Consider the following 26782-nt stretch of genomic DNA (forward strand, 5'->3'; position numbering starts at 1 on the left):
CCAAAAACTCCAAATACCATCTCTGTCTTACATAGACATTTGAGTACTCTGCTGGGTCATACAGGTGAAGTGATAGTGTAGCTTTCGTACAGCCTGGACCGATTGCAGAACTTTCTCTTGTTCTGGGCTTTAAATAAAACTGGGAGCTTTCCAGGCTACTTGTTAAGACCATCACATTATTAGGTCTGGAAGACTCTATATTGCCTCCAAAATTCAAAGAGGTCCTCTAGGCTTACCTTTCTCACAAGTTTTAAAATTTGTTCAACTAAGTCTTTTTCTGTTCCCTTCATAATTTTACCACCACCAGTTGAAACATATTGTGCCAGGTTGTAATGAATTGCTCTTTGTTCAACTTCTCACAAAATAGTCTCACCTGGAGTTTTTCCATGTAGACTATTCATGTAGGTTATTTCTTCAGTCACTTCAAACTGACATTGACTCCTTGAATAAACTACTGAATAATGTCAGTAACATCTGTTAGACTGACTCATCAAGAGTCAAAGAAAATGATGCCAGATCATTTGCTTATTTTTAAAATCAACTCGATGTTGCTCCTGATGTCCTCAAGGCTCAATCAGCGGGGTCTTAGATTTCTTTTCTCTAGACTTTTAAAAAAATTTTTGGCCACACCCTGTGGCTTGTAGGGTCTCAGTTGCCTAACCAGGTATTGAACCTCGGACTACAACAGTGAAAAATCTGGATTCCTAACCATTAGGCCACCAGGGAACTCCCTGGACGTATTTCTTTGGCTACTACAAGTAAATACTCTGTAATTACTTCTCCGTGATAAATGGTTTCCTTGCACGACTTACAGAGGAGCCAATTATAGAATGACTTGGTTGCAACCTCATCTTCATTAAAAACATTTTTGTGTGTGTGAACAAATTCTGTTGCAATGAGATATGCCATTTCAAAATGTCTAATTTTTGTGACAGTTGCTGTCCTGCCAGTTGGAGTACTGTGACGAGTGTTTATGAACCTGTATATACACTGGTAATGAACCTGTATATTGCATTCTGGTAATGAACCTGTATATTGCATTCTTTTAGCAAATTTATAGCGTTATTGGATTCCATACCTCAGCATTTTTGGAGATTGTGAGAGAGGAAGGATCAAAAAGAAGAGATAAATAAGGGATCCCCAAAAATATTGCCTTTAAGTTCCCTTACTTTCTGAACAGTGTCCTGGGTCAAGTGACAGGATGCAGGGGAGCAGAAAGGCTTTCCATTGAATCCCTCATTATCACCTCTCTTTAAAATCTGCTTTATACCTCTCCATCCCGCGCTGCCAGGAATTGGATCCAACTGGCATACATGGAAGACAATATATTCCAAGTCTTCCTGGGTGGGCAAATATATTGGCCAACTAGATAGCCATACTTAAGAAACCTGAAACCTTCCAAAGACCGAAGTTGAAAATAATCTAAATATTAAAAAGAAAAGTTAAGAAGTAATCTCATCTGGTAGCCGAAGTAGCTCAGTTGGGAGAGCGTTAGACTGAAGATCTAAAGGTCCCTGGTTCAATCCCAGGTTTCGGCAAGCTCAGCGTTTTAGTGAATACGAAATGATGCTCACGATACACCATACTCCCTTAGTATGTTAAAACCTAATTGTGCAATAAACACAATGCTGTGGCCATAGTTCAGCCATGCAGGAGCTCGCAGTTGAGGCCCACGTTTATTGTTTTTAAATGATGTGTAAGCACTGCTACTTTAAAAAAATAATAATAAAATATTATGTGTGAGACACTGAAAAACGAGGAACGATCACTGAGTCACTGCGATGTGTACTGCTCACAGCAGCAGTGGGAAGGGAAAAAGCTACCACATACCGTCTCTGTCACAAGTACTTTCTGTTGTAGCCCGACAGTAGCCATAGATGATGTGTAAATGAATGAGGTTGCTGTGTTTGAATAAAACTTTATATATGGACACCGAAATTTGAATTTCATATAAACTTCACGTGTCACGAAATACTATTCTTCGTTTTATTTTTCAACCTTTTAAAATAAAAAACGGTGCTCACATACTTTGGCAGCACATATACTAAAATTGGAAAGATACAGAGAAGGTGAGCATGACCCATTGCGCAAGGATGACACGCAAATTCGTGAAACGTTCCAAAATCATTCTTAGCTCGCAGGCAATAGTTTACCAACCACTAGGGTAAAGGATCTCATTGCAAATACTCAGAACTTTAAGAGCAGGCAAGATTTCAGTTGCTTTCTGCCAGTTAAAAATAACTGGAGTCATATCCCAGCCGCCCCGCCTTCCCCAATAACTACAGAACAAGTGCGAACATTGCAATACTAAACTGCTAGGGATTCGAACGTTGTTTCCCCAGCTAAAAATTTGAAAGCTTAACTAGCGAACTACCCAAACTTGTAGATCTAGGTACTGCACATATAAACAACTAATTCATTTGGTAGATCTTGTCCTAGTGGAAATCTCCTCTGCATTCTCTTCATTGCAGAGAAAACTCCATTTGAAAAAACTCTATAATAACTAGCACTCGGGAATACTTTGTTTTCCTCCTCCTTTCTTTCTGTCTTCTGTGTCTTTAAGAACCAGAGCTGTAGCATCCACTAGAAAATGTCACTGCAAGGTTTGCAGACCATACTGCTGGAACGGAGGTATTTCATTTCGCTGTTAAGTATTGTGAATTCATCCTTTGTCTCTAATTTCCCCACGTGCAGTTACATTCTCAAGGAAGCATGCTACTCTTCCTCCAATCCCTCTGCATTACGTTTTTCATTTTTCTTGCCGGCTGTGTAAGCAGAGGGGAAGAAAGTTGAAGGAGTGAGCATTTGAAGATACAAGGGTAGGTTCCATAATGGGCTTCTCTCTTTGGGTGGATGGAACTGCTACTCAGGCAGTCCCTTGGCAAGCAGACCTCAGAGCCAGCTAACTTTGGGAAGACCAAGTGTCTTTTCATCTGGGCTGCAGTGCCCCTTCTCTTGATGTAGCCGCAAGACCAGATTCAGAGTAGGAGCTTCACAAAATAAAGGAGCTGAACAGACTAAACTTTTCTGCCAACTATTAGATCCTCGAAGACATCCAGAAAAGGAAGGTAATTAGTCAAAAACTTTTTCTCAGCAGCCACATGTCTGGGTGGATGTAACTGAGTTGAGTCAAGATTACTGAGCATGGAAGAATGCCTAGGTTTAATCTTCCATATCTCCATGCTTGCATTTCACAGCTGCATCTTCCTGACCATGTCAGAACCTCTTCTCTTTTTCTCTTTTTTTTTGGTTTTTTTTTCTTACTTTTGCTTTTGCATTTCTCTACTCATCTTTTCCTGCTCACATTCAAGGGAGACTACTTATCTAATTTAGTTGGTTGCTTTAAGCACTCAAGCATTTCTACTCCAAGGGCTTTGGAGTCCATAACCGAACCTGATTGTGTCAGAACAAGGAAGGCTGCGTGGAGTGGGATAACAAAGGAAGATACTGTTCACCCAGGACAGTAAACATACCAAATGTACATTCACAAGCCAGTAAGTGATTCATTTGCAAAAATAATTGAGGATGGGGGGGAGGGGGGAAGAATGGGAAGAGAAAACAATAAGAGGACCATGCACAACTTCCTACCCCTATTTTCTCAGCTGTGCCTTTCTTGAGAGACAGGTTTCTGAGGAGCAGAAAGCCTGCCCACTAATTTTCTTCCACTCCCTCCTTATCTTCCAGGCTCCACTGAGGGCAACTCAGTGCAGTCACCAGACATTGAAGTCTACAGATCTCAATTCTATCTGCATGGGTAGACGTTGCACAATAAATCCACTTCTCATAAGGATGCCGTTATTATCCAAACCTCAATTCATTAAAATGAGTATTTGAGTCAGTGAGTGTCGAGTTTTCTAGTGTGACTGAAATAGCTAGATTGAGAGATCCTTTAGCATAAGAGTACTCGTATCTGTTCCCATAGTATGGTGGCAATGGCCATGTTTAGTCAATAATTCTTTCCCAATTTGCATGTAGAAGCTTCCTGACCACATACACCCTCCTCCATCCTTGAAGTGAATTGTCTAGGGGGCTGAAATGGGGGGGGGGTCGAAATTCCATGCTTTGTCATCATATATAAATATATTAAGGAAACCCTGCCAGGTACATGTCAGAAAATCACACAGAAAACACTGGAGAAGCCAGCAGCTAAAGTTGAAAGGCTCTGGGGGGGAAATGGCCATCATCAGCTGCATAGACAAAAGTGATCCCATCTCAAAGGTTTCAGCTATTTAATTTTATTCTTTCGAACGTCTGTGCCAATCTTTCCTGTCAGTCATTGCATTCTCAGAGGGAAAGGAATGTGAGGGCTTTGTCCTCTCTACTACTCTTACTCTGCTGCCCCGTGTCTGTTCTTAAAAATTGCCCTCCTTCAAACGAAAATGAAGAGTAGGTGCATTTCTGAAGTTTTGTTCTGATGCTATTTGGAACAAAACTCACAAGATGAAGTGTGTAGTAAGAACTGAGAACAATCTCAGAATGTGATAGTGCATGAGCAACAGCTGGAACTTCTGATTCAGCATAGGTGGGGCTCCACTCCAGGCTGCCCAATGGGGTTGAGTTCATGCATTCATGTCGTGGCATTGAACTGTTGAAAACTAACCTTTCTGTTACAAAATTTTAAGACAACAAATCAGCTAGCTTTTTTTTTTATCATTGATAATTCTTTGGCCAGATAAGGAAAATGCCAACAGAATGAACTGTAACACCCTACTGACAATATTAGAATCTGGTATCTGGGTAACAGACCCAAAATAAAAGGAGTTTTATGGAACCATTAACAAGCTTTGAAGACTGGTGGTTACTTTCCAAGGAAGTCAGCACTGAACTTTTGGAATCAAAGCTCATTATTTCATTTTCTTTCTATCATGTGCAAATAATCATCATTTTTCCCCCTGCCCAAAATTTTATAATTATCTCTTTTTTAAAACTGTCTCATTACTATTGTTTCTAAGCCAAGCCTGATTATTTTTAAAAGTTACTATGGTAAATCCCTCAACCTCTGTTGCCTACCTTTCTTCAAGAACCCAGGAATCATTCTGCCCACCCCTCTCCCTCCCTAACCATCACTTCCAGATGAAGTTTGTCACCAGATTGTCTTACTTCCACTCACTTAACTTTCTAGACCAATGGTGGTTCTCTAACCTGGCTGGCCATCTGTAAAATCTGAAGAAGATTTTAAATTATAAAGATTCCTGCCTTATTTTTACTTCATTTAGGAGTTGTGTGGTGGGCCCAGAAATCTATACTTTCATCAAGTTCTCAAGCCATTCCCCAGTTCTGGGTACTACTGACATTCGTCTACAGCAGTTATGTACCTTTTTCTCTCTACCCTGGAAGGTTGCTTGTGGTTGACTTTGCTATTTATCATAACATTAATGTTAATATATTTAAATTTTTATTTACTATATTAAGTGTATATTAAGAAATATTGATATATTTTCATATATATTTCCAGTGACATCCCCAAAGCCAGTTGAGTTTCTGTCTTGTTAATGGGCAGAGAGGGGAACTGACCTGTGGTACAGAGGAACTGGAGAGTTAGTTATGTTATTTCTGTCCTCAAGAAGATAGGACCTCACACCGGTAAGAGAGGTCGGAATGAAACTTCAAAGTAAGACAGAAGATGAAATGATTTAGGATTACCTTAAAATTTAAAAAAAAAATCTTAAAATTCGTATCTGGGTTGACTGACAGGTCAAAATTTGGCTAAAGGCAATAGCGTCTACTTTGAGCTTCATTGGTTTTAAGGTTTGGGGAATTGTTCAGTTGCATGAAGGGTGTGACAAACAGTTAATTTGCTTTTCATTTTCAGGTCATGTCCCCAAGCCATGTACCATCCTCCTCCTGTTGTCTTCTTTTGGTAGAAGACTGCTTAACACAGTCGCAGTGTTTGATGGGACGGTCTATTCTGAGGTATTTCAGAACCAGGCCTTTAGGATCCCGCCGCAGGGTTCCCGATCACCTGCTGGGCCAAGAGATTTGTGAGCAGGGACCGTCTTGCCTTGTCTCTTCTTCATTTAGCTCCTGGCGGTTTTGTGTCCTCTTTCCAACTGGACCTTTATTTCCTGAGGCAACTTTATTTTCCTCTTCGAAGTTTCTGCCCAGCTTTGTCAGCTGCGGTTCTGCCAGTCAGTAGCAGTGGAGGGGCAGGGATACCGGTGTAAAGATGTGGGAAAGGCCCGGTAGCGCAGGGCCTTTTCCAGAGAAGGAGCAACCTACCCAGATGCCCGCGGTGAAGCGTGGGGACCCTCAGACGCCAGCACGGAGAGGTTGAAGTAACCCTGGCCACAGATGGACGAGGTAGATTTTGAGGCCTTTATGGTTTTGCTAGTTTCGTCTCCTGGAGAAAATAGTCCACTCGGAATACTGATTTCCTTGCAGTTTGCCAAAGTCAGTGTCCCAGTGCTTTCTGAGGAAATCTACGCATAGTCTCTGCCTTTCTATATTGCTTGAACTTTTCTGCCTGAGTTTCCCTGAGGCAGTATCAAAACTCCACGCCAAATACAGTGAGGTCATTAACAGCGAAAGGAAAAAAAGACAGATGAATAACGCTTGGGTCAAAGCTGTTATTCATTGGTTGGGTGGCTCTGACCCCAGTCAAAAGCCAAGGATATGAAAGTCCACGAAAAGATGACATTATTAAAAAGAGATGAATAGATAGTTTCCGTCTCAGGCCCTATTCTGAAATACATCAATACAAAAGCATTCTCTGATGGAAGAAACCGAAACAAAGCCACAGGGTGGGCTCCGTGGCTTAGTTGGTTAAAGCGCCTGTCTAGTAAACAGGAGATCCTGGGTTCGAATCCCAGCGGGGCCTCTCTAGGTGTGACCTGTCTGTTTCTCCGAGTGCGTCTTTTGCTCTCTTAAAATTCGACTTTGGGGGAGCTTTTCCTACCAGCAGCCTACCAGCCACCCATTAATAGGTAGTTTCCAAAGGCTTTGGAAACAAAATGGAACTGATTTTATTACATCCGCACAACGCAGGACTATATTAAGAAGGCAAAGAGCAGGACTGATTTTAGTGTACTGCCTATTTTCTTAATGTTTCCTTTTGGAAATACAAACCACATCTTCCCTTGGGATTTTCCTTGCAATGTTATCTCAGGTATTCCAATCCTAATTTCATGTAAAGAATTAAGAACAATGAATTGAAATTCAGACAGGGACTGTAGACTCTGGGCGTGGATTTTAATATGAAACTTGCCAGTGCTCGAGATTATAATTCAATGATAGGTGTGTGGGAAGACTGAGAGTGGGTGTGGAGGTAGGTGTAATTAGCCCAAGAACTTTGTGAAAGCATAGAATGTCGATTTAATGTTGGTCAGGGCCGGCTGCATAATGTACGGGACCAGAGCAAAATGAAAATGTAGGGTCCCTTACCCAAAAAACAGGGAAAGATGCCGGTAAAGATAATAAAACATAAATTTAGCTTTTTTTCTTCCTCGCTCTCTCGACGTGTTATGGTATTTCTTAATTTGCTATTTGATGTCATTATTATTAAGGGAAAATAGCATCATAAATTATAAGAACGAATTTTACTATTCATTAAAGATTAATCAAAATTCAAAATTCACATGTCATTGCAGTCGCATGAATACGGGAGAAGCAAGGAATGCCGGACATTTCCTTTGCTCATGTGACATCCATTACAAGGCCTCAATTCAAAGATGGGAGTTGCAAGGACTAGGTCGCGGGGGTTGCTAAAATTGCCCTTCCTACCAGGTGTAGGCTGAAACACTCAGCTTACCGAAACTAGGGATTGAACCAGGGACCGTTTAGATCTTCAGTCTAACGCTCTCCCAGCTGAGCTATCTCGGTTCCTTAAGAATAAACTTCTCTGACACATTTTTCAAAACTGAGATTATTTGTAACCCGTTTTTAGAATGTTTCAGACTCCGCAAGTGTTGCTGTCTAATTGTCCAATATATTTACCCACCCCCAAAAGTTTGGAATGTCTTCCATGTATGGTGCCTGCATCCAATTCCTGGCAATGTGGGATGGTAGGAGGAGAGAGAAGAGAAGTAATAGGGATTCATTGGAAAGCCTCTCTGCTACTCCGACACAGCTCAGAAAATTACAGAAAAAAATTTTAATTTCTTAGAGTCCCTTGTTTTTTCTTCTTTTTGTTCGTTCTTGCATAATCTTCGAAGATGCTGAGAAACAGATTAATTTTTGTGAACGTGGGATCAGTTTTCTGTTTCCTGGTGATGATTTCAAGTGATGATGAAAGGTGATGATCTCCTTTCTTTTATGCTCTTCTATCTACTCTGTCTTTTGGCCCAGGTGAGAAGGTCTTGGAGAGGACTGACCCAGCTGAGAAGAAACCACGAGCAGGAAAGGTAAAAATTTGGGTTTAGAATTTACTATTCTTGAGCATAGACATCCACCAAAAAAATCTAATTTAAAAACTGTAGAAATCGTGGAGTCAACAGAATAAATTTTCTGACAAAAGAAAATAGCTTTGCCAAAGAATATGGAAAATGGACATATTTCCTAATATATCGAATAAAGAGAACACTACTACTGGGGGGTGTAGCTCAGTGGTAGAGCGCATGCTTTGCATGTATGAGGACCCGGGTTCAATCCCCGGCACCTCCACGAACACTTTGTTTTCTGGTCTCCAATATATTTTCTATTTTTTACATTCCTTCAGTCCCGCAGAATCTGCTCTCCTACTTTTCCACCTTTTGTCACTTTTTTCCCCCTGCTCACATGGAAAGTAAACATGAGTGCTGGGACAGCAGAAGGAATAAACAAGAGAAGGAAAAAACCCCAAAAGAACAGGCTTATTCCACATCCGCGAATATCCCCAATTTAACCAGTTTTTTCACCTGAACTACCATTTTACAATACTACTTAAGAGAGGGAAGATCCAAAGTAAGACAGGAAAAAAGAAAAAGAAAGAAACCTGTGTGCAATTTCTTTGGCCAGAATAACTAATCCTAAAGACAGTAGCCACATGAAAAATTAGGGTGCTGTGAGCAGGATTCCAACCGTCCCTGGAAAAACACTTTGAACTGCAAACCAAATGCCTTAGACACACAACTATTTTATCACATACCTGGAATAGAACACATGAATTCGAACAAGGACTTCTGTTTCTCCAGTAAGAGCCCGGAAAAAGACAAAATAAAGAAAGCCCCACCACCAACCTGCTTTAATTTTGGAGACAAAGTGATGTTCATCTCCTGCCCTAGAGAACACTTGACTTTCAGATAAATTCAAGAATTGGAGAGGTCTTGGTTTCTGAAAAGTCAGCCATCTCTTTGTTTCCTTCCCATCCTTTCCACTGGATTCTCAAAACGTTGAGAAGCAGATGCTCAGCAGCAAGTGGGTGTGGTGGAGGCAGGAGACGTTCCTTTTCAATAAACCAGACCCCGTGGACAGTATTTCTGCTCAAAGGTTGTCCTTTGGGGACTGGTGGAATTGATGCTGTTTCCTTTTACAGACAGCTTAAGAGATCTGCAATTTCTGCAGAGATAATCACTTTACGTGGAAGCTGATGGCAGAAAATGGGACTTTTATTGGTCTTCTAAGGAAACTTTAGGACCATAACAATAACCAGTATAAATCAAAGAAGAATGAGATCAGCCTAGGAGCAATCTCATTTCTTTGTTTTTCACAAGCCCTAACAATAACCTCCTTATCTATTTGTTTTTGGGTTTTTTTTGTTTGTTTGTTCGTTTGTTTGTTTTTTGGCCGCGCCACGCAGTATTTTAATCCCGCAACGAGGGACTGAACCCGTGACTCCTGCAGCGGAAGCACCGAGCCTTAACCACTGGGCCGCCAGGGACGTCCCATTACCTACACGTCTGAATGCATAACTTTAAGTTCTCACTCTACCTACTCTTCAGAGGCTTTCTACTCCTAGCCACATACATGTCCAAACTTGAGGTTCAGAGATGTCCACAGAATTCCAGATTCAGGTTATAATGTGTGTAGGTAGACATACTCAAGAGTCTACCTTGTAGGCATTTAAAATATGTCATACCAAAACCCAAACTCAACGTTACCCCTTGATCACCCCGCCTTATGCCCCTGATGCAAAAATAAATCAACAAACCAATAACAACAACAAACAGAATTCCCACCACTTCCCCTGTTTTTATTAGCTTTGCGAAAGGCATCACTGTCTGCATAATCCAATCTACCTGTAAGTCTTCCTAAGTACTAAGTATTGGACTCCAGTAAGAGTCCAAATCCTGTGTTATTCTACCACATTACATCAAATTTCTCCCTTGCCTTTCATCATTCAATTCCCTGTTTTATTTGTCTAGCGGACCCTTAAAAGCACCTCCGAAGTTGTCTTTCAGTCTAGATTAAGACAGAGCAAAACATCACTGGATTGTATACATTTATGACTTTCTCATTCTATTGCTGCCCTGGGTTTGCCCCTCAATGTCCTGCTTTTCAGAAGCTAGTCGAAGCCAATGGCAGGATGTGAGAAGTGAAGGAACACCCTAACATGATGCTCTAAAGACCTTCCTAGAAGAAAGCCAAGTTCCATCTGGCTTCCAAATAAAAGTTGGAAACAATGTAGGGGAAAAGGAAAAATGACTCCTCAGTAAGAAGCAGGGCAATCATCAGTTATAGATTTACTGAAGTATAGGGTCTATCTGGTTGTCTAGCTCACTGGTAGAGCATAAGTTAAGCATGTAGGAGAATCCAGGTAATCTTGGACTCCATTATTGCTTTTCCCTTTCCTCACGAATACTGTATTTCAAGAACACATCCAAATTTCCCCATTAAAAAAATTCTTTTGTCATTTTTTTTCCCCTGCTCACATCCAAAGTAAATCCATTACCCAAAAGATTGTTTTTAAGCTGATCTATTTCAACTCTATGACTCTGGCATCTACCAACCTAACTGCATCAGCACAAGTAAGATAAGAAGAAATAAGAGAGTGAGCCCATGCTCCCTTTTGTTCCATATCACAGTTTATCCAGGAAAAGGAAAGAAAAAGATACAAAGGAAAGGAAAAGAGGCTCATAGTCAATTTTTGTTAACGGATTCCTTTGTGTTCTCGGCTCTGCCTGTGTCAGTTAGAAGACTGAAGACTGAGGAACAGAAAACCTACCCACTGATTTTCTCTCCTCACTGCCTTCCCACACCCATTGTTGCTAGTAGTTGAAACTAATTACCAAATGTGGCAGGATATCAAACACCAACTTTCTCAAAGTGAGGGAAAAAGGGAACAACATCTCTCAAGGATTGCTGTGCTTTCCAAACTTGAAAGTGGAGAAAATTGTTAGTGCTGATGACAGTAGAGATTTGGTCAATATAGCTTAGTTGGAAGAGCTCTAAAAGGCTGGACTAAAATCAGGATTCCCTCCCCATGATTTGAAAAGCCCACAGTTTGTGTCAAAACAAATTCTCCTTCCTGTAACACGTCACCCTAATACAAATGCTTCTGGATTCATTTTCTCAAGAAAAGGGCTTAGAGGGCTAAGGCAAGAAGAATTGGAACTGCGTGCCTTCAGTCATCCCTGCCTTCACCAATAAACACTTCCGTCCGGTATTTTCAAGCCATTAAATGAAAAGCTTCCTGGATTACTTCCATCAATATCATATGAAGATCATGATAAAGAAGTATAGTTTAGGGCTTTGGACTCATGGAGGTCATTGGCCTTACAAAAAGCTGAAAGCATCCCAGTGAGAAAAGAGCTATTACCTCTGCTCTTTCCCACGCGGCCAATACTATCAGCTTTGAGTTACCCAGGACCTCCTCAAATTTTCATGTTCTGAAGAATTGCAGGTTTTCCCACTGTGATAATGGGTTCCTTCAGGGAAAGCAGTTTGACAGTTTGCTAGGTTCCCCAATGTTGTTTCTCTGCTCTGTGTTTGTCCTTCCATTCCCCCAGTCTAGAAAAAAGTCACTTTTTTCTTTTTCTTTTCTTTTTCTTTTTTTTTCTTTTGCTGTGTTGCGTGGCTTGCGGGATCCTAACTCCCCCACCAAGGACTGAAACTGCGCCCTCAGCAGCGAAAGCGTGAAGTCCTAACCACTGGACCACCAAGGGAATTCCCATGACAGCTTTTTCCTTTTTTTTTTAAGTTGATAGAACTAAAGATTTTTTTTAGTTGATAGAACTAAAGATTTTTTTTCCCCCCTGAAATCCTTTGTAGACATAACCCTCAAGAGGTGGGGGGATGTGGAACCAGAACTGAAGACAATCTCAGAACATGTGGTGATGAGTGAGCAAACAGTGAGTGTCAGCTGGATAAAGGATGTTTGTTGGCAGTCATCTGACCAACCTGGTGTGGAATTCAATTCGACTGCCTCTGGACTGAAAAGCACTTCATCTGAGCCAGTACTGCTGGAGATTTGTGTTGGAAATCCATGACTTTTCCAGGCGAAAGAAAGTAATTTTCACGTAGTTTCTTCTGAGTGGACCTTGCAGCAGGCTAACAGAAGTAGGAAAGTCCTAGAATCAGAGACTGTGTCAGTCGGACTGTAACCTGAGTGAAGCCGCTAGACAGTATCCAGTTTAGTAATTTCACAAATGGTGGAATTTAACCCAGTGGATTTTCTCCACCAGAAAATAAAGCCAATCTCAAAATAAAAGTAGTATTTTATAAGTGATCCCCAAGGAGTTCCCACAGCAGGGGGTGTAGCTCAGTGGTAGAGCGCGTGCTTCGCATGCACGAGGTCCCGGGTTCAACCCCTGGCTCCTCCATCTGGGTTTTTTCCTCATCTGCCCCTTTCATTTTTGTCATACATTTTGCCACGTTTCCCCTGCTCCCATTTAAAAAAATATGTAGGCCAGTGGATTCCCTTCGATATTATACAATTTCTACTCCATGGGCCTTGGAGCAGGGAATCCGAGATAAGCAACGGAGGTGCAGGGCACAGACCCCAAGTATTTTTTGGTGAGTGAGTGGGTGGACATTGGCCCAAGGTAAGGTGACATTTAGCAAAGCCTTTGCCACACGAACGTTTAAAACATGATTTGGAAGACTGAAGAGCTAGCTCACGCTCGCTGGAATAGCTTAGATGAGCAAGTGACTAACGGATTTTAAAGGTTAGATCCTAGGTTTGGGCAGCACAGTCATTTTTATTCCATGTTAAATCAACTTCCACAGGAAATTTACACAAAATATATACTAGAAGACACCCACTAACTCCCCACCAGCCCCTCAACCAAAACACCTAGGTGAAGTAAATCTCGGAAACCCTGCAAACAGCGGATTTAGATTCCTTACCTTCTACATTTCCTCGCTGAATTTCACTTTTCTGATCTTAAATCACTAAATGAATTAACAACACCTCATGTAACACCACACTGATGTCCCAGAGGAAGACGTGGCCAAAGGTGTTTGGGTGGAAATAAGAATAGATATATAATTTGCTTGTATTTAACAAAACAAGACAAAACAAGCAAACAGAAACAACAAACAGAAACAACTTGTTTAAGAATCAGTACAAACTACAGAACATCATTGCTCTGCACTTTGTTCTTTGTGCAAGTCGAGTGTTGGGTGAATGCACAAAAACTGTTCCATTTTTCTTTACCAAAACCTTTGCATGATAACTTTTGTATTTGAAAAGGATGTTTTAAAACGTGAAGTCAAAAAATTTTAAATGACATCTATTTTCCCTCATTTGGAGAAACTCAAATCATGTTTCTCCTAGGTCCTTCAAGATCATGAGAAAGCAGGGATCAGTCACAAGCTCAGCTTCCTCTGGGACTCAAACCCTGGACAGATGCTCAAACCAGCCAAGCCACTAAGCTTCCTTCCTACCAGGGCCATCTCTGGGCTGTCTCCATCCAAGTATGTTGTTGTCAAGCTGCCGTCTAAACCATTTCAGGGCAAAGATTAAGTGAATGAGTTTTCCTTCTCTTTGACTCTCATTCTCTAGACTTCTGACATGGGAGAGTAGAAAAAGCAGTGAAAAACAGCTTAGACCCCTTTTTCCATTTTGCCAAACACGATTCTCAGGACATTATTCCTTTTGCTCTTTATAGCCTCACTGTATTTAGCATGGAGCCCTCCTTCTGCCTCAGGGAATCTCTCAGGCAGCTGTCAAAAGCCATGAGACATAAGAAGTCCCCATAAAGAACAGTACGCTTCTGGCCACTGTAACCCATGAAGGAATACATATTTTGGATCCATTTTTCCAGGAGAAGGGAGTATCTAAACCTTAGGGCTGTGAAGCCTCAGCCATGGCCATGCATAGCCCATGTTAACTCAAGTGGCTTCAGGCTGGAACTCTGAATTCCTTCTCCCGGTGGCCTCCACCAGAAGGCAGATCCCACGTCTTCACATCGGGGGGCCCTGCACCTCTACTGCTTCTGGCTGTCAATTCCAGCTGGAAATGCTAGAACAAGGGTGCAAAGGAGCAGAACCTGAAAAGTTCCCTGGGGAATTTAGATCCAGCTGGAAAGAGAAAACAAGTCACTCTAGCAAACTCTGGAGCCCAGCGAAACTCCAAACTCTGGAGCCCTGCACCTCAGTGGCTTTGTCTTGGGGACCGTGCAGTTCTGTTTCTGAGATCCACAATGACGCTTAAGGGAGACACTTCGGAGGCTGAGCAAGAACGGCGAAGCAAATTAAACTTTTATAACAACCTTCCCACTCCAACCCGATGCTCTTGGACAAATACTCAAACCTCAGCCATCACAGAGATGCAGGGAATAGACACTTTCCTCCTGTTGCCAAAATATGTGGTGACCAAAGGTTAGTTTTAGGAGTAATCCTAAATCATTGTGTCTTCTCTTTTACTTTTTCTCACGAGTGGGAAATCTGTACTTTCCTGAATATCGGAATCAATTACATATATATCAACTCTTCATTCCCCCTCTGCTCCTCTCCAAAAAAAAAAAAAAAAAAAAAAAAAAAAGCCCGAATGAGGTTTAGTTGGCTCTGGAAAGTCGCTGAAATGGGAACTTAGAGGCGAAACGACTTTTAAAAGTAACTTGGTGAATAATATAGGCAACCTGAAGCGACTCACTAACACAGAGATAAAAGGTTTTAGACTGGAATGCAATGTTCCCGAACCTGGGGGACGGTCGGATAACTTTGTGGATATACGTATGCCCATTTCTACCTTGTAGCTCCTGAGTGCACTCAGAATCATGGGATGGGGGGGGGTGGAGATCTATAGGATGAAAATGCCTCCCCAGATGATTTTGTTGATCATCCAGGTTTGAGAACTGTTAATCAAGAAAGTGGAGCTGCGGGAACTGAAGTGAGCTGCTGGGAAACAACTAGCCTGGAGGAAGCAGTGAAACGGAATGAAAGGAGAGACGGGAAGGGAAAGTGAAGGAGAAGGTGAAGCAGCAGGTGATGAAGAAAGTGGATGGCGGGGGGTTGGTAGGAGGAGGCAAGTGGCTGCGGTTGGGGAGAAGGAACTAAAAGAGGAAAGGGCGAAAGAAGGCTTGGGACTAGGTCTTTACGAGGCCCACTATTTGGTTGGCCCGGGAGGTAATTTGCGCCCGCGTTGCCTCTGTCTCCTCTGCTCCCTCTAGGGATGCAGGAAACCAGAAGGCTATCTTCCTCCTAAGGGAAGCGGGCTTAAAAGCGTTTGTGCCACAGGAAGGCGCAACGCTTTTTGCCCGAGTCTGGCTTTGAGAGAGACTAGCTGCCCTTTCCAACACCGGAAATAACTTTTTCAACTACGGATTTTGGAAGCCTCTGAGTTTCATGAGAAGCGTCTTTGCCATGGACAGTATCTTAAACACTCCTTCACCAAGAAAAACCTGGGAACACAGCGCTCCATGGTTGGTGATTGGACCGACCTTTCGCTGCCCAACCAAGGTTCGGTGTGTGGTGAAAGCGCAGGGGCGAGTGGGGAAAGGAAACGGAGAAGGAAAATTTCCTCTGGAGCCCGCAGCCTGTCCATTGACACAAACCAGCTGAGAGGAAGACGGGGTGGGAGGTGGGAGGGGTAATCTAAAAGAATTTTCCCAAAGGCCCCCTTCCCCCTATTTCTCTTTCATTTTTTTTTTTCTTCCCTGCTTCTTAATAATAATGGGGGGCTTCCCTGGTGGCGCAGTGGTTGAGAATCTGCCTGCTAATGCAGGGGACGTGGGTTCGAGCCCTGGTCTGGGAGGATCCCACATGCCGTGGAGCAACTAGGCCCGTGAGCCACAACTACTGAGCCTGCGCGTCTGGAGCCTGTGCTCCGCAACAAGAGAGGCCGCGATATGAGAGGCCCGCGCACCGCGATGAAGAGTGACCCCCGCTTGCCACAACTAGAGAAAGCCCTTGCACAAAAACGAAGACCTAACACAGTCAAAAATAAATAAATAAATAAATAAATTAAAGTACCCTTAATTTAAAAAATGTATAAATAATAATAATAATGGGAAAAATGCAGCAAAGGAGAATGGACCCTACATGGCGTACTTCATGATCCGCCTTCAGGAGACTGATTCTGAGCGAGCAGTTTCTGTACTTAACTTGGTTCCTGGCTTTATTGTACTGAAGTAGTCAGGTTGGGAGATCCAAGGAATGTCAAGGCCCATAGTCACATGATTAACCGAAGGATACACAAGTTAAGGTCTGCACAAAGAAAACCGAGAAGAACCTCTGCTGTGAGGGACTTGAGGACAAATGGAGGTGCTGGGGATTGAACCCAGTGCCTCGTGCATGCTAAGCACGCGCTCTACCACTGAGCTACACCCCCCCCCCCGTTCGTAAGTGCATTTACCTATTGTCCCATGTTATTTATTTATCACTGTATGACGGTGTTGGCAAGCCAAAGTCCATTATGTTCAGTTCCTCTGTTTCTGAAACCTCTGGACTGACTCCTGTCTCACAGCTAGGGCAGGAAAAAGAGAAATGGATTCTGGACCGAAAAACCCTTAGGTCTTCCCACAATCCTCCTCCCCATCACGGACTTGAGCCAACTGCCTCTTGTGTCAGTTCTAGTCCACCACGAGGGAGAGTCCCAGAACTGAATCTTCTGTTATGTCTTCAGATTCTCCCTTCTTTAGAAAGTCCTCCTCTGCCCACGAAGCTGCCAAAAAATGCAAAACGTAGTGCTGGGGATACAAAGGCGCGCTCCGTGAGTGCAGCCGAGGGAATGTAGGTCCAAGTGTGAAGTTAAGACAAGAGGTGAATTAATTCCAATACTTGACCGAAACAAAGAGCGACAAGTATGAGTCTCAGGCAGTCTTGCGTGCTCTTGCAAACCACTGCATTCGGCATCTGGACTCGGGACGTGACAGCGGCTTTGTTAGGGCGACGCTATCGCTCTGGTTTTGCAGACAACACAAGAGTGGTGGCAGACAGAGGCAAGAGTAGAAATGTGGGCGCTCCTGTTGTTACAGCATCACTTTCAGATCAAATTATTTGCGCAAGGAGGAGAGCGCAAGGGAAGCTGCGCGCACCTGCGAAACCAATTCGCTCTCTGTAAACCTTCCCTATGCCTGGACAAGTCTGAAAATTTCATCAGTACCCAGGGCGCAGAACGTCGACATCTCCCACCTTTAGGCAAACATTGATGCGACTGTTAAGCTAGGTAAGAGTTTTGCATAAAATCCTAAACCTTCTGTCAGGAGAGGGAATGGGGAGGAGAGGACAGGTACCGACTGGGATGGGTTATATTATCACCATACTAGAAAGACGAGCGGCTGGGAAGTGGAATAAGCAGAAGAGGTGTTGGAGAAGGGAGAGTGGCCTGGTTCTTGGAAGGGAAAAGGATGAAGCCAATGAAGGGGACCAAAAGAGGCAGCAGAGGGAGAAGATAGAAGAGGACTAGTTTGGAGATGGGACTCAATGGAGAGGCTCGGAGGTAGAAAGTGACCAAGCCCGGCATTTCTGCTACACTTTCTGCTACACTTTCGGGAAGAGAAGAAGGCTCCTTCCTAAGGTAAGTGATTTGAAAGCGTGTGTCCCACAAAAAGATACGTCCCGTTTTGCCCAAGATTTTGTGACTCTGAGAGTGCCTTGCTCCACTTTCTGTCACGGCAAACACAGGTTGATCATTTTCAAGGGTGCACCTGTGGTTGCATATCTCTGGAGCAGTAGACCCCGGTATTAGAGATTTTAGAAAGGCGACGTTATACGTATCCCGATGCAGCGTTGAGTTTAGAAACAAATTCCAACCGCAGTTTTGTGTTTGGGCATTTCAACTGCCATCAACTAGTTTTTAGCGTGTTTGGCTTTAAAATACAAGGGAAAGAGTGGAAGGAAAAGGTTAAGCAGTGACTAAACGTTTTTGGTTTGAATAGATTCTCACTGAAACCTTCGTACTTTTGGGTAGCTCAGTTGGACCTGCATCAGGCCCTTAGTCTGGGGACCCAGGATTCACGACCCGGTTCGGGTGTAGACTCTTTCACTTTCCCCATAACTTCATGTATACATACACACACAAAAGCCTGCTGAAGCCAGCTTTCATTTGGAGCATGTTACTAATCACATGCTTATTCTTTTGTTTTAGCCTCTGTTGAATGTTATTTAAAATCATCATAGAAATCAGACAGTGGCATAGGTCCTATAAGTCACCCTCCTGTTGAATGTGGGCGCTAACTGGCACAAGAGCCCTGTTAGAAATGCATTCAGTCTCTGCAGCAAAACCTTTGCTCTAAATCCTTTTAAATGCTCTCTTCTCTTGTATATCTAAAAGAGAGATCATTTTTATTTTATAAAAAGAGTTTAACTTTAGAACAGTTGTAGATATAGAGAAAAATGGAGAGGACATTACAGAGAGTTCTCCTATACCCTGCACTCAGTTTCCCATATTGTTAACAGCTTACAGTAGGATGATACATTTGCCAAGTTAATGAACTCAAATTGATACATCTTTAAAAATGAAATCTACAATCTACTCAGATTTCCTTAGTTTTGCCTAATATACTTTTTCTGTTCCAGAATATTGAACCAGAGATGCAAGAGAGGATCTAGTTTAATGATTTTTACATTGGTGAAATTTATCTCAGTGGACTTTCCCTTGCCAACTTTTAGGTTTCTCAAAACCATCCAAAAATGGCACTGATATGTTATGAAGAATTTCTAGGGCAAGCTGATTTTTAGTGTTAAGCAGGTGCCTTCCACATACAAAGTCTTGAGTAAAACCCCTGTAACTCCATGTGTGTTCTTTACTCTGTAACCAAATCCTTCTTGCACCTTTTCATTCATTTTCTCATGATTTCCCCACTCATACGAAAAGAAAACCAATGATTCAGTGCATTGCCTTTGCAGCTGTTCCAGTTCTATTCCATAGAACTTGGCTCCACATAGGGTGGTTGTTTTGGTAAAAGGGAGATGGGATGGGAGAGGAAAAGTTGTGTGTGGGGGGAGTCCATCCTAAATCTCCACCAAAAAAAAGAGGTCCAGGGTATTCCCTGGCTGTCCAGTGGTTAGGACTCTGCACTTTCACTGCTGAGGATGCAAGGTCAATCCCTGCAATCCACACTATGAAGCCAAAAAATAATTTAAAAAAAAAAAAACAGTTAAGAAAAAGAGGCCTACCCCAACATTAAGAGGAAGTTCACCTTCAGTACAGGGAAAAAAGATGGAAAGAAGAGGGAAAATAAAGAACCTGACAGACATTTTTGTTGAGTCTCATAATTTTTAAGTCATGAAACAGACAGTAGATGGAGGAACAGAGATGCTTCCCACTGAAATTCCCTACCCCTCTTCCTTAATTACTTTCAGCAAAGTTTTGTTGTTTTCAGTGTACAAGTCTTTCACCTCTTTGGTTGAATTTTTCCTAGGTATTTTATTTTTTCAGATGCTATTGTAAATGGAATTGTTTTTTAAATTTCCCTTTCAGATTGTTCATTGCTAGTGTAGGGAAAAACAACTTACTTTTGTGTGTTAATCTTACATCTTGCAGTTTAGCTGAATGTGCCTGTACTCCTGGACTTTACTTTGTTGGAATTGGAAGGTTTTTGATTACTGATTCAATCTCTACGTGTTACAAGTTGGTTCAGATTTTCTAAGTAGGAAGCTATGCTGAATGTAGAAGGAGGATCCCTCTGCCAGGTGAATTTCTCAAATATTGGTGCCCTGTATTTATAACGAAGGCAAATAGTAGAAAGGTTAGAGAATAATCCACTTATTAGCTTTGAATAAATTCTCAGGATAAGTTGAATTCCTGAGCTGGATAGTTCAGTTGACAAGCATCAGACTCTCACTATGAGGGTCCAGACTGCAAGTGCGTGTTCAGGGTTTAGTATCTCCCCTAGCCCTCCAAGCACATATTCTTAACTCTTAGATAGAAACTCTTTGAAACCCAGCTTTCTCCAGAGAAATGTTTGCAGTCAACTTTTCTTCCCCTTCCTATCCTTTTCTTGGCCACTGTCTACCAGTTCTAGAGAAGGATTCTGAGCCAGAAAATCCAGGGTCATTATGGTATCAACAACTATACATGCATTAGTATTTCACTACTGGGTATCATCTGGTGATTAGATGTCAATGCGCAAGGTATCGGTAATTAGTGGGCATACTAATTTTGCTTTTTTTTTTTTTTTTTTTTTTTTAGCTATACGTGGGCCTCTCACTGTTGTGGCCTCTCCCTTTGCGGAGCACAGGCTCCAGACACGCAGGCTCAGCGGCCATGGCTCACGGGCCCAGCCGCTCCACGGCATGTGGGATCTTCCCGGACCCGGGCATGAACCCGTGTCCCCTGCATCGGCAGGCGGACTCTCAACCACTGCGCCACCAGGGAAGCCCCTAATTTTGCTTTTTAAAGACTCTTGCCTCATTTCAGGTTTTCTTCTCAAGGTCAGCCCTTAGAAAGTCAAATCAAAAGGATTCCATTTCTTGCCTAGCAATAAGCAAACGACCATGAAGGGACTCGAACCCTCAGTCTTCCGATCCAGAATCAGATGACTTATCCATTAGGCCACGTAGCCAGCTGCTGAATACCTGTATTCAAACCTGAAAGCTGAAACGTGGTAGGTTTCTGTTTTCAAATTTCTAACTTCATTGGAAAGAAGATCTCATTAATAACATTCCTGCCCCAAAGGGAATAAAACTGCATCAAGTTCCTGACAACAATTACTTAAAATTAATAAATGGTGAGGCGATCAGAAGTGATACAGCCTTTGAAGGCTTTCTTACCTAAGTCAGATGCAAGTTAATGATGATGCAAGTTCAGTGGAGAAATATGAGCCAAGAACTAAAGTCTGCAATGAAGGGATGATGATAGTGTAAGGAGAGGGAGCTTCAGAGTTTGGTACGTTCTGACCTGTTCCATCTCAAAGATACAATGGTGCATCCTCCAGGGAGAAAAATCTGTAAGCTCAAACAGGAGCAGTGGAGGCTAAGAGCTAGGGCCTGGAATGAATGAGTCTGGTTAGACCAAGGAAATGTCTTCTGCTGTTTCCTATGAAATTGTTTTAGTTAAACCCCTTTCCTTCTCGAAATGGGTTCAATGAGAAGCATAGATTGGATAATGGTCCCTTGTTGTTTTCCTGTTTGGAGAGCTACTGGCTCCAGTAGAAGCTGAAGAATGTAAATCCACACCACGTTGGGCAGAATGCCTGGCCAGCATGAGCTGTTCCACCTGGTTCCCACCCTCCCATCGGCCAGCTCCAAGACTCCCTTGCCAAAGGAATGTTTGGGGGCAATTTCATCCATCAACAGAAAAGGACCCATTACAGAACACTTTCTTGCATCTTCAAATTCCTCCTCCTTCAACTCTCTTTCCCTCTGTCTACAAAGGCTGCAAGAAATATGTACAAGACAACGCAGAGAGAGAAACAGAAATAGTGTGAGTGTTGCCTGGAGAAATTTAGGTGAGGTACTTGGCAAGAAATGAAACCCTCTTTGTCTAGCAATGTAGTCTGAAACTTGGCAAGGCTTTATCTAGGGGACGCAGCATCTCTAGGTTCTGAAAACCTAGAGAAGGAAGACAAAGAAGAGAAGAGGAAGGAAAATGTTCCTAATGATTATAACATCTCTCTCAAACAGAATCTTCTTAGCAATGAGGAAAACCCAAGAAATCTGACTTGGGAACTAATACATGAAAGATAAAACGAATTGTCCAAATGTGTGAAGATAGATAGATACTAAGGGAAAAGCTAACCCAATGGGCCTGGATAGCTCAGTCGGTAGAGCATCAGACTTTTAATCTGAGGGTCCAGGGTTCAAGTCCCTGTTCAGGCGTACTGCCTCCATTTTATCTTTATTCATACAGGAAGAGTTAGGGGGAAATGATATCCTGCTTTTACACTGATTGAAACTTTGCTCATTGCTTTATAGGTGTGAAATGATTACATGATAAATTTACCAACCCCAAGGGACAGTCTTGGGAAGTCATTTGGAATAGGGATTGATGACCTGAAGATTTGGGTTTTATGTGGTTTTTAGAAGAGTCTCTTTCATCAGTTGACTGGGAAAAAAAATCAACCAATTCTTAAAAACATAGGGGGGAAAAAAGTCTTGAAACCAGAGATACATGACACTTTACGCATATAGAGAAACAATTCAAATGACAGCGGCTATCTATCTCATCAGAAACCATAGAGGTCAGAAAGAGTGGCACAACATTTTCCAAGTGCTTAAATAACAGAATTATCAATCCAGAATACAATATCCAGAGAAAATATCCTTCAGGAATGAAAAGAAAATCAATATATTCTCAGATAAAGGAAAACTAAGATAATTTGCTGCCAGCGAACTACCTTAAAAGAATGGCTACAGTAAGTTCTCCAAACAGAAAGGAAATGATAAGAGTAGGAATATTGACTATCAGGAAGGAAGAAAAAAAACATGGTAAGCAAAAAAACATGGTAAGTACAATACACTTTCCTTGTCTTGAGCTTTTAAAATTATGTTTGAAAGTTGAAGCAAAAGTATAACACTGTCTGATGTGGTTCTAAATGTAAGTGAAAGAAATAGTTAAGACAATCATATTACAAGTGAGGAATAGTAAAGTGACAGAAAGGGAGGTAAGGTTGCTACATTTCACTTGAACTGGTAAAATGGTGACACCAGTACAGTCTAAGTTAAATATCTATAATGGAATTCTTACAGTAATGACTTTTAAAAATCTATACAAAAGGATACAATAAAAAATAGTATAGATAAATGAATATGGAATTCCAAAATATGTACAAGTGGTCCATAAAAAGGCAACAAAAAAAGGGAGAAGAGAACAATAAGAATAACAGAGAACAGAAAACAAACAAACAAAAAATGCCAGACTTAAGCCCTACATACCAATAATTACATTAAATGTAAATAGTCTAAGTGCACCAATTAAACCCACAGGGTAGATTAGAAAACACGACCAAACTATATGGTGTCTGTCTACAAAAAAAATTCACCTCAAATATAACCTGTAAATATATAGGCAGTTTGAAGAGGATAAAAAAAAAAAAGGCATGTCATGCAAACATCAATCAAAAGACAGCAGGAGTAGCTATATTAATGTCAAATAAAGTCAGTTTCATAACAAAGAAAATTATCAGAGGCAGAGAAGGACATCATATAATGATACAAGTGCCCATCTACCAAGAAGGGCATAGTAATCCAAAATATGTATGCACCAAACAACAGAGCTGCAAAATATGTGAAGGAAAAAAAACACCTGATAAAACTGAAAGATAAAATATGCAAATCCGCTATTATAGTTGGAGACTTCAACATCTCTCTCAGAATAACTGATGGAACAACTAAACAGAAAATGATCAAGGATATAGAAAAACTTGAAAATGCCATCATCCACCAGAATCCAATCAACATAGAATGGTTCATCCAATACAGGCAGAGTATAGATTCTTTTCAAATCCATCAGAATGTATTCCAAGATAGAACATATCCTGGGACATAGAATAAACCTCAACAAATCTAATAGAATTGAAAGATACAGTGTGTTCTCTGACCACAGTGCAAATTAGTCACAGAAAAATAAGAGGCAGATATTCAAACACTTGGAAACTAAACAGCACAGTTGTTCTAAATAACCCATGGAACAAAGAGGAATCTCAATGGAGATTTAAAAATAAATAGAATGAAATAAAAATGAAAATACAATGTATCAAAATTTCTGATACACTAAGACAGCACTAAAAATTTCTGATACTTATTAAAACAGCACTGAGAAGGAAATTTATAGCACTCAGTGCATACAAGAAAAGAAAAATCACAAGTTAGTCATCTAAGTTTTCACTGAGATAGCCAAGGGAAAAAAGAGCAGAAGAAACCTAAGGCAAACAGAAGGAAGAAACGAATAAAAACAATACCCTTGTCAACGCCTGGGCCAGCACCATGGTTGGGAAATACGGCATCGGTTTGTCTCCCGGGCTCTTGCAGCTCTGGTTCTGAGACTCACAGAGACCAAGTTGGGGACAAGAACAGACAGCAGGATGCTGCATCGATTTTTGCCCCTCTTAGTATATACGGAATCCTTTTCTGAATGAAAGAACACCAGGGGAGGAGGTTCAGCCGCAGGGCCCGACGTGCAAAATGAACTCGCCGGTTGCCAAATTAGTTCTTGAGATCCCATTGTCCCCGTGGAAAGGGGAGACGCTTCCCACCTTCAGCCAAAATTTGTTCCGACAGTCAACTCAGGTACTAGATTTGGAGGAAATTCTAAATTATCTCTGATGGGATAAGCCAGAAATCGACCTTGTTTAAAAGCTCCCCCCGATGATTCTGAAAGTCAGCCAGGTTTGGCAGTTCTCGGCTTTAGAGACTCCAAGACGAGTGAGCTGATATGTTTGGGAAAGTTAACACCAGGAGGGAGATTAGTGCGTCAAGGGGAAAGAACGAGAGCAGAATACAGGTAACGATAACGAAAGGCAGGCGTGGAGTCCGCGGCTTCAGCGGCCACAGGAAGGTGGAGGAGGAAAAAAGTGGACGAGTGCTTAGGTTGACATCAGTTTCGGATGGGCGGAGAGGCGGTTAGTTACGCGTCTCTGCTGCGCTTCCTCTGGGTACGTGGGGAACAAGCAGGCCCATTCCCGGTAAAAGAAGTGAGCTGAGAGCGCTTTCCCGAAGGAAGATCCCCTTCGTTTTGTCCGACTGTCACGGTTTTCAGAGAGCCTCGCTTCTCTTTCCGTCGTTGGAGCACTTGAGAGAAGTCCTGCGGTTGAGTTTCTGTTCTTAGTGTATCCCGGTGGTATTGGAGGTTTCAGACCGCGCGGCAGGGAGGCCACAGTGTCCGGATCCCCACGTGCTAGTGGTAGGAGAAGAGCGCAAGGTAGAAACGGGGACCGCCTTTGTCTTTAGACTTCACCATCTGAGCTATACGTAGGAGTGAGTGTTGTTGTTGTTGTTTGTTTGTTTAATGTGTTGAGCTTGGAATGCAAGACATGGAAGATAAGACAGGTAAGGCAGTAACCAAGTATTTTTAATTTGAAATGGTTTTCAGAGGCTGAACTCTAGATAGTTCGGTGTGTAGATTGTCATGACTTTAATCTCAGGGCCAAGATTTCGAGACTCTTCCTGTTGGCATCCCGTTCTTTCTCGCACTTCCTTTTTGTCTTTCTTCTGCTTGTTGAAGTCGTCTTGGTGAGGTCAAGGCTCACAGCAAGAGAGGAGGGACTTCACTGGAATCCACTGGGTTATGTTTTTACTTTGTATGTGTACAGGACTATAACGGGAAAAAAAGGGTTAGGAGAAGTAAATCTGTATTCCTTGAAGTTTGAGGGAAAAGTGAAACCAACACGTGGAGATGCCGGGGATCGAACCCGGGGCCTCATACATGCAAAGCATGCGCTCTACCACTGAGCTACACCCCCTTTCCAACAAACTTCCTGATAATGCTTCTTTGGGAATAAATTTTATTTCCTGAATCTCTGAATCCTTGGGTGTCTTGGTGGTAGAGGAACCGAAGAAGGATACTGATGCTTTAGAGTATAGAACTTGAAGTGGAAGGCAAAAGATTGGAAACGTGTCAGATAACCAAAAGAAGTTGCCCCCATAGCTTTAAAATATAGTTGGGGTCTCCTATTATGCTTGGCAAGAGATCAAATCAAGTCCCAGTTTTCGGACCTTTTGATTTCCTCCAGACATGTCTTAACCTGAGACACAAGGCCATTGAAATTCAGCTTCTTTCCTGCCTAAAACGCTTCATGATCTTTGTTGTTTGCTCCATTGGAATATTAAGGACCAGATTTGATGGAGGAAAGCCACAGGCAGTAAAAAACCCTAGAGCGATGCATTCAACATTGCAATGTAAGGGGCTTTTTATCTCTTCAAATCTAGGCACCCGGCTAATTTAGCAGGCCCCACCAATAATCCAAAATCTCTTCTTCATAAGCATTCATAAGGCATGAATGAAACAACAGCTTCAGGGATGGAGAGGAATATTAAATTATGAGAGCGAGACCAAAGACAAATAGCCGCAAGATATTAGGGATAAAGGAAAAAAAAAAGTATTTATTTATGTGTTTGTTTGTTCATTCATTTATTTAAGGAGGGAAAAAAGCCATGTCATTACCAAACAGAAGAAAGTGTAGAAAAGGGGTAGGTTTTAAAAATTCTTTTGGAAATGGGAGGAAGTTTGGAAGACGGAGAAAATGAGCAAGCTTTGCTCATGTTAAATTCAAGATCTATGTGGTGCACACTTGTGAGAATGTTACATGGTGAACTCAGACAATTACCCCTGCCTCCAGCTTTGGATTTGTGAGTAATCAGTAGATACAACTATGTGGAGGATGGATAAAGACAGAAAAGTATTCTCATTAGTGATATTCGTAGGAAAATAAATTTCCTCCCGGACATTTCCTGAACCCTGGGATTTATTGTGGTTAAGACTGTGTTCTTTGAAATATATAAAAAGACTGCAAGAGAACCCATTTCCTGGTACCAGATTTCCAGTGGCTAACCCTTTCTCCTGGTTTGCTCATTTATGGACTTTTGCCAGTATTCATAAAATAAC

The 26782-nt window shown here is 41.9% G+C and overlaps 9 non-coding genes across 9 annotated transcripts; 6 read left to right on the forward strand and 3 right to left on the reverse strand.

Annotated features, from left to right (window-relative positions):
- Positions 1–1465: 1465 nt before the first annotated feature.
- On the forward strand, positions 1466–1538 carry TRNAF-GAA (transfer RNA phenylalanine (anticodon GAA)). The gene has a single exon. It is a non-coding gene; the product is annotated as a tRNA-Phe (tRNA).
- Positions 1539–2016: 478 nt separating this feature from the next.
- Positions 2017–2128, forward strand: LOC132498116 (U6 spliceosomal RNA). The gene has a single exon (XR_009533728.1). It is a non-coding gene; the product is annotated as a U6 spliceosomal RNA (small nuclear RNA).
- A 4615-nt stretch (positions 2129–6743) lies between these two features.
- On the forward strand, positions 6744–6817 carry TRNAT-AGU (transfer RNA threonine (anticodon AGU)). The gene has a single exon. It is a non-coding gene; the product is annotated as a tRNA-Thr (tRNA).
- A 927-nt stretch (positions 6818–7744) lies between these two features.
- Positions 7745–7818, reverse strand: TRNAF-GAA (transfer RNA phenylalanine (anticodon GAA)). Its single transcript has one exon. It is a non-coding gene; the product is annotated as a tRNA-Phe (tRNA).
- Positions 7819–8526: 708 nt separating this feature from the next.
- Positions 8527–8598, forward strand: TRNAA-UGC (transfer RNA alanine (anticodon UGC)). Its single transcript has one exon. It is a non-coding gene; the product is annotated as a tRNA-Ala (tRNA).
- Positions 8599–12602: 4004 nt separating this feature from the next.
- On the forward strand, positions 12603–12674 carry TRNAA-CGC (transfer RNA alanine (anticodon CGC)). The gene has a single exon. It is a non-coding gene; the product is annotated as a tRNA-Ala (tRNA).
- Positions 12675–16555: 3881 nt separating this feature from the next.
- Positions 16556–16627, reverse strand: TRNAA-AGC (transfer RNA alanine (anticodon AGC)). The gene has a single exon. It is a non-coding gene; the product is annotated as a tRNA-Ala (tRNA).
- A 5359-nt stretch (positions 16628–21986) lies between these two features.
- On the forward strand, positions 21987–22059 carry TRNAK-UUU (transfer RNA lysine (anticodon UUU)). Its single transcript has one exon. It is a non-coding gene; the product is annotated as a tRNA-Lys (tRNA).
- Positions 22060–25568: 3509 nt separating this feature from the next.
- TRNAA-UGC (transfer RNA alanine (anticodon UGC)) lies at positions 25569–25640 on the reverse strand. Its single transcript has one exon. It is a non-coding gene; the product is annotated as a tRNA-Ala (tRNA).
- Positions 25641–26782: the final 1142 nt, after the last annotated feature.

This window comes from Mesoplodon densirostris, chromosome 10, assembly GCF_025265405.1.
Source record: "Mesoplodon densirostris isolate mMesDen1 chromosome 10, mMesDen1 primary haplotype, whole genome shotgun sequence".
Lineage (NCBI taxonomy): Eukaryota > Metazoa > Chordata > Mammalia > Artiodactyla > Ziphiidae > Mesoplodon > Mesoplodon densirostris.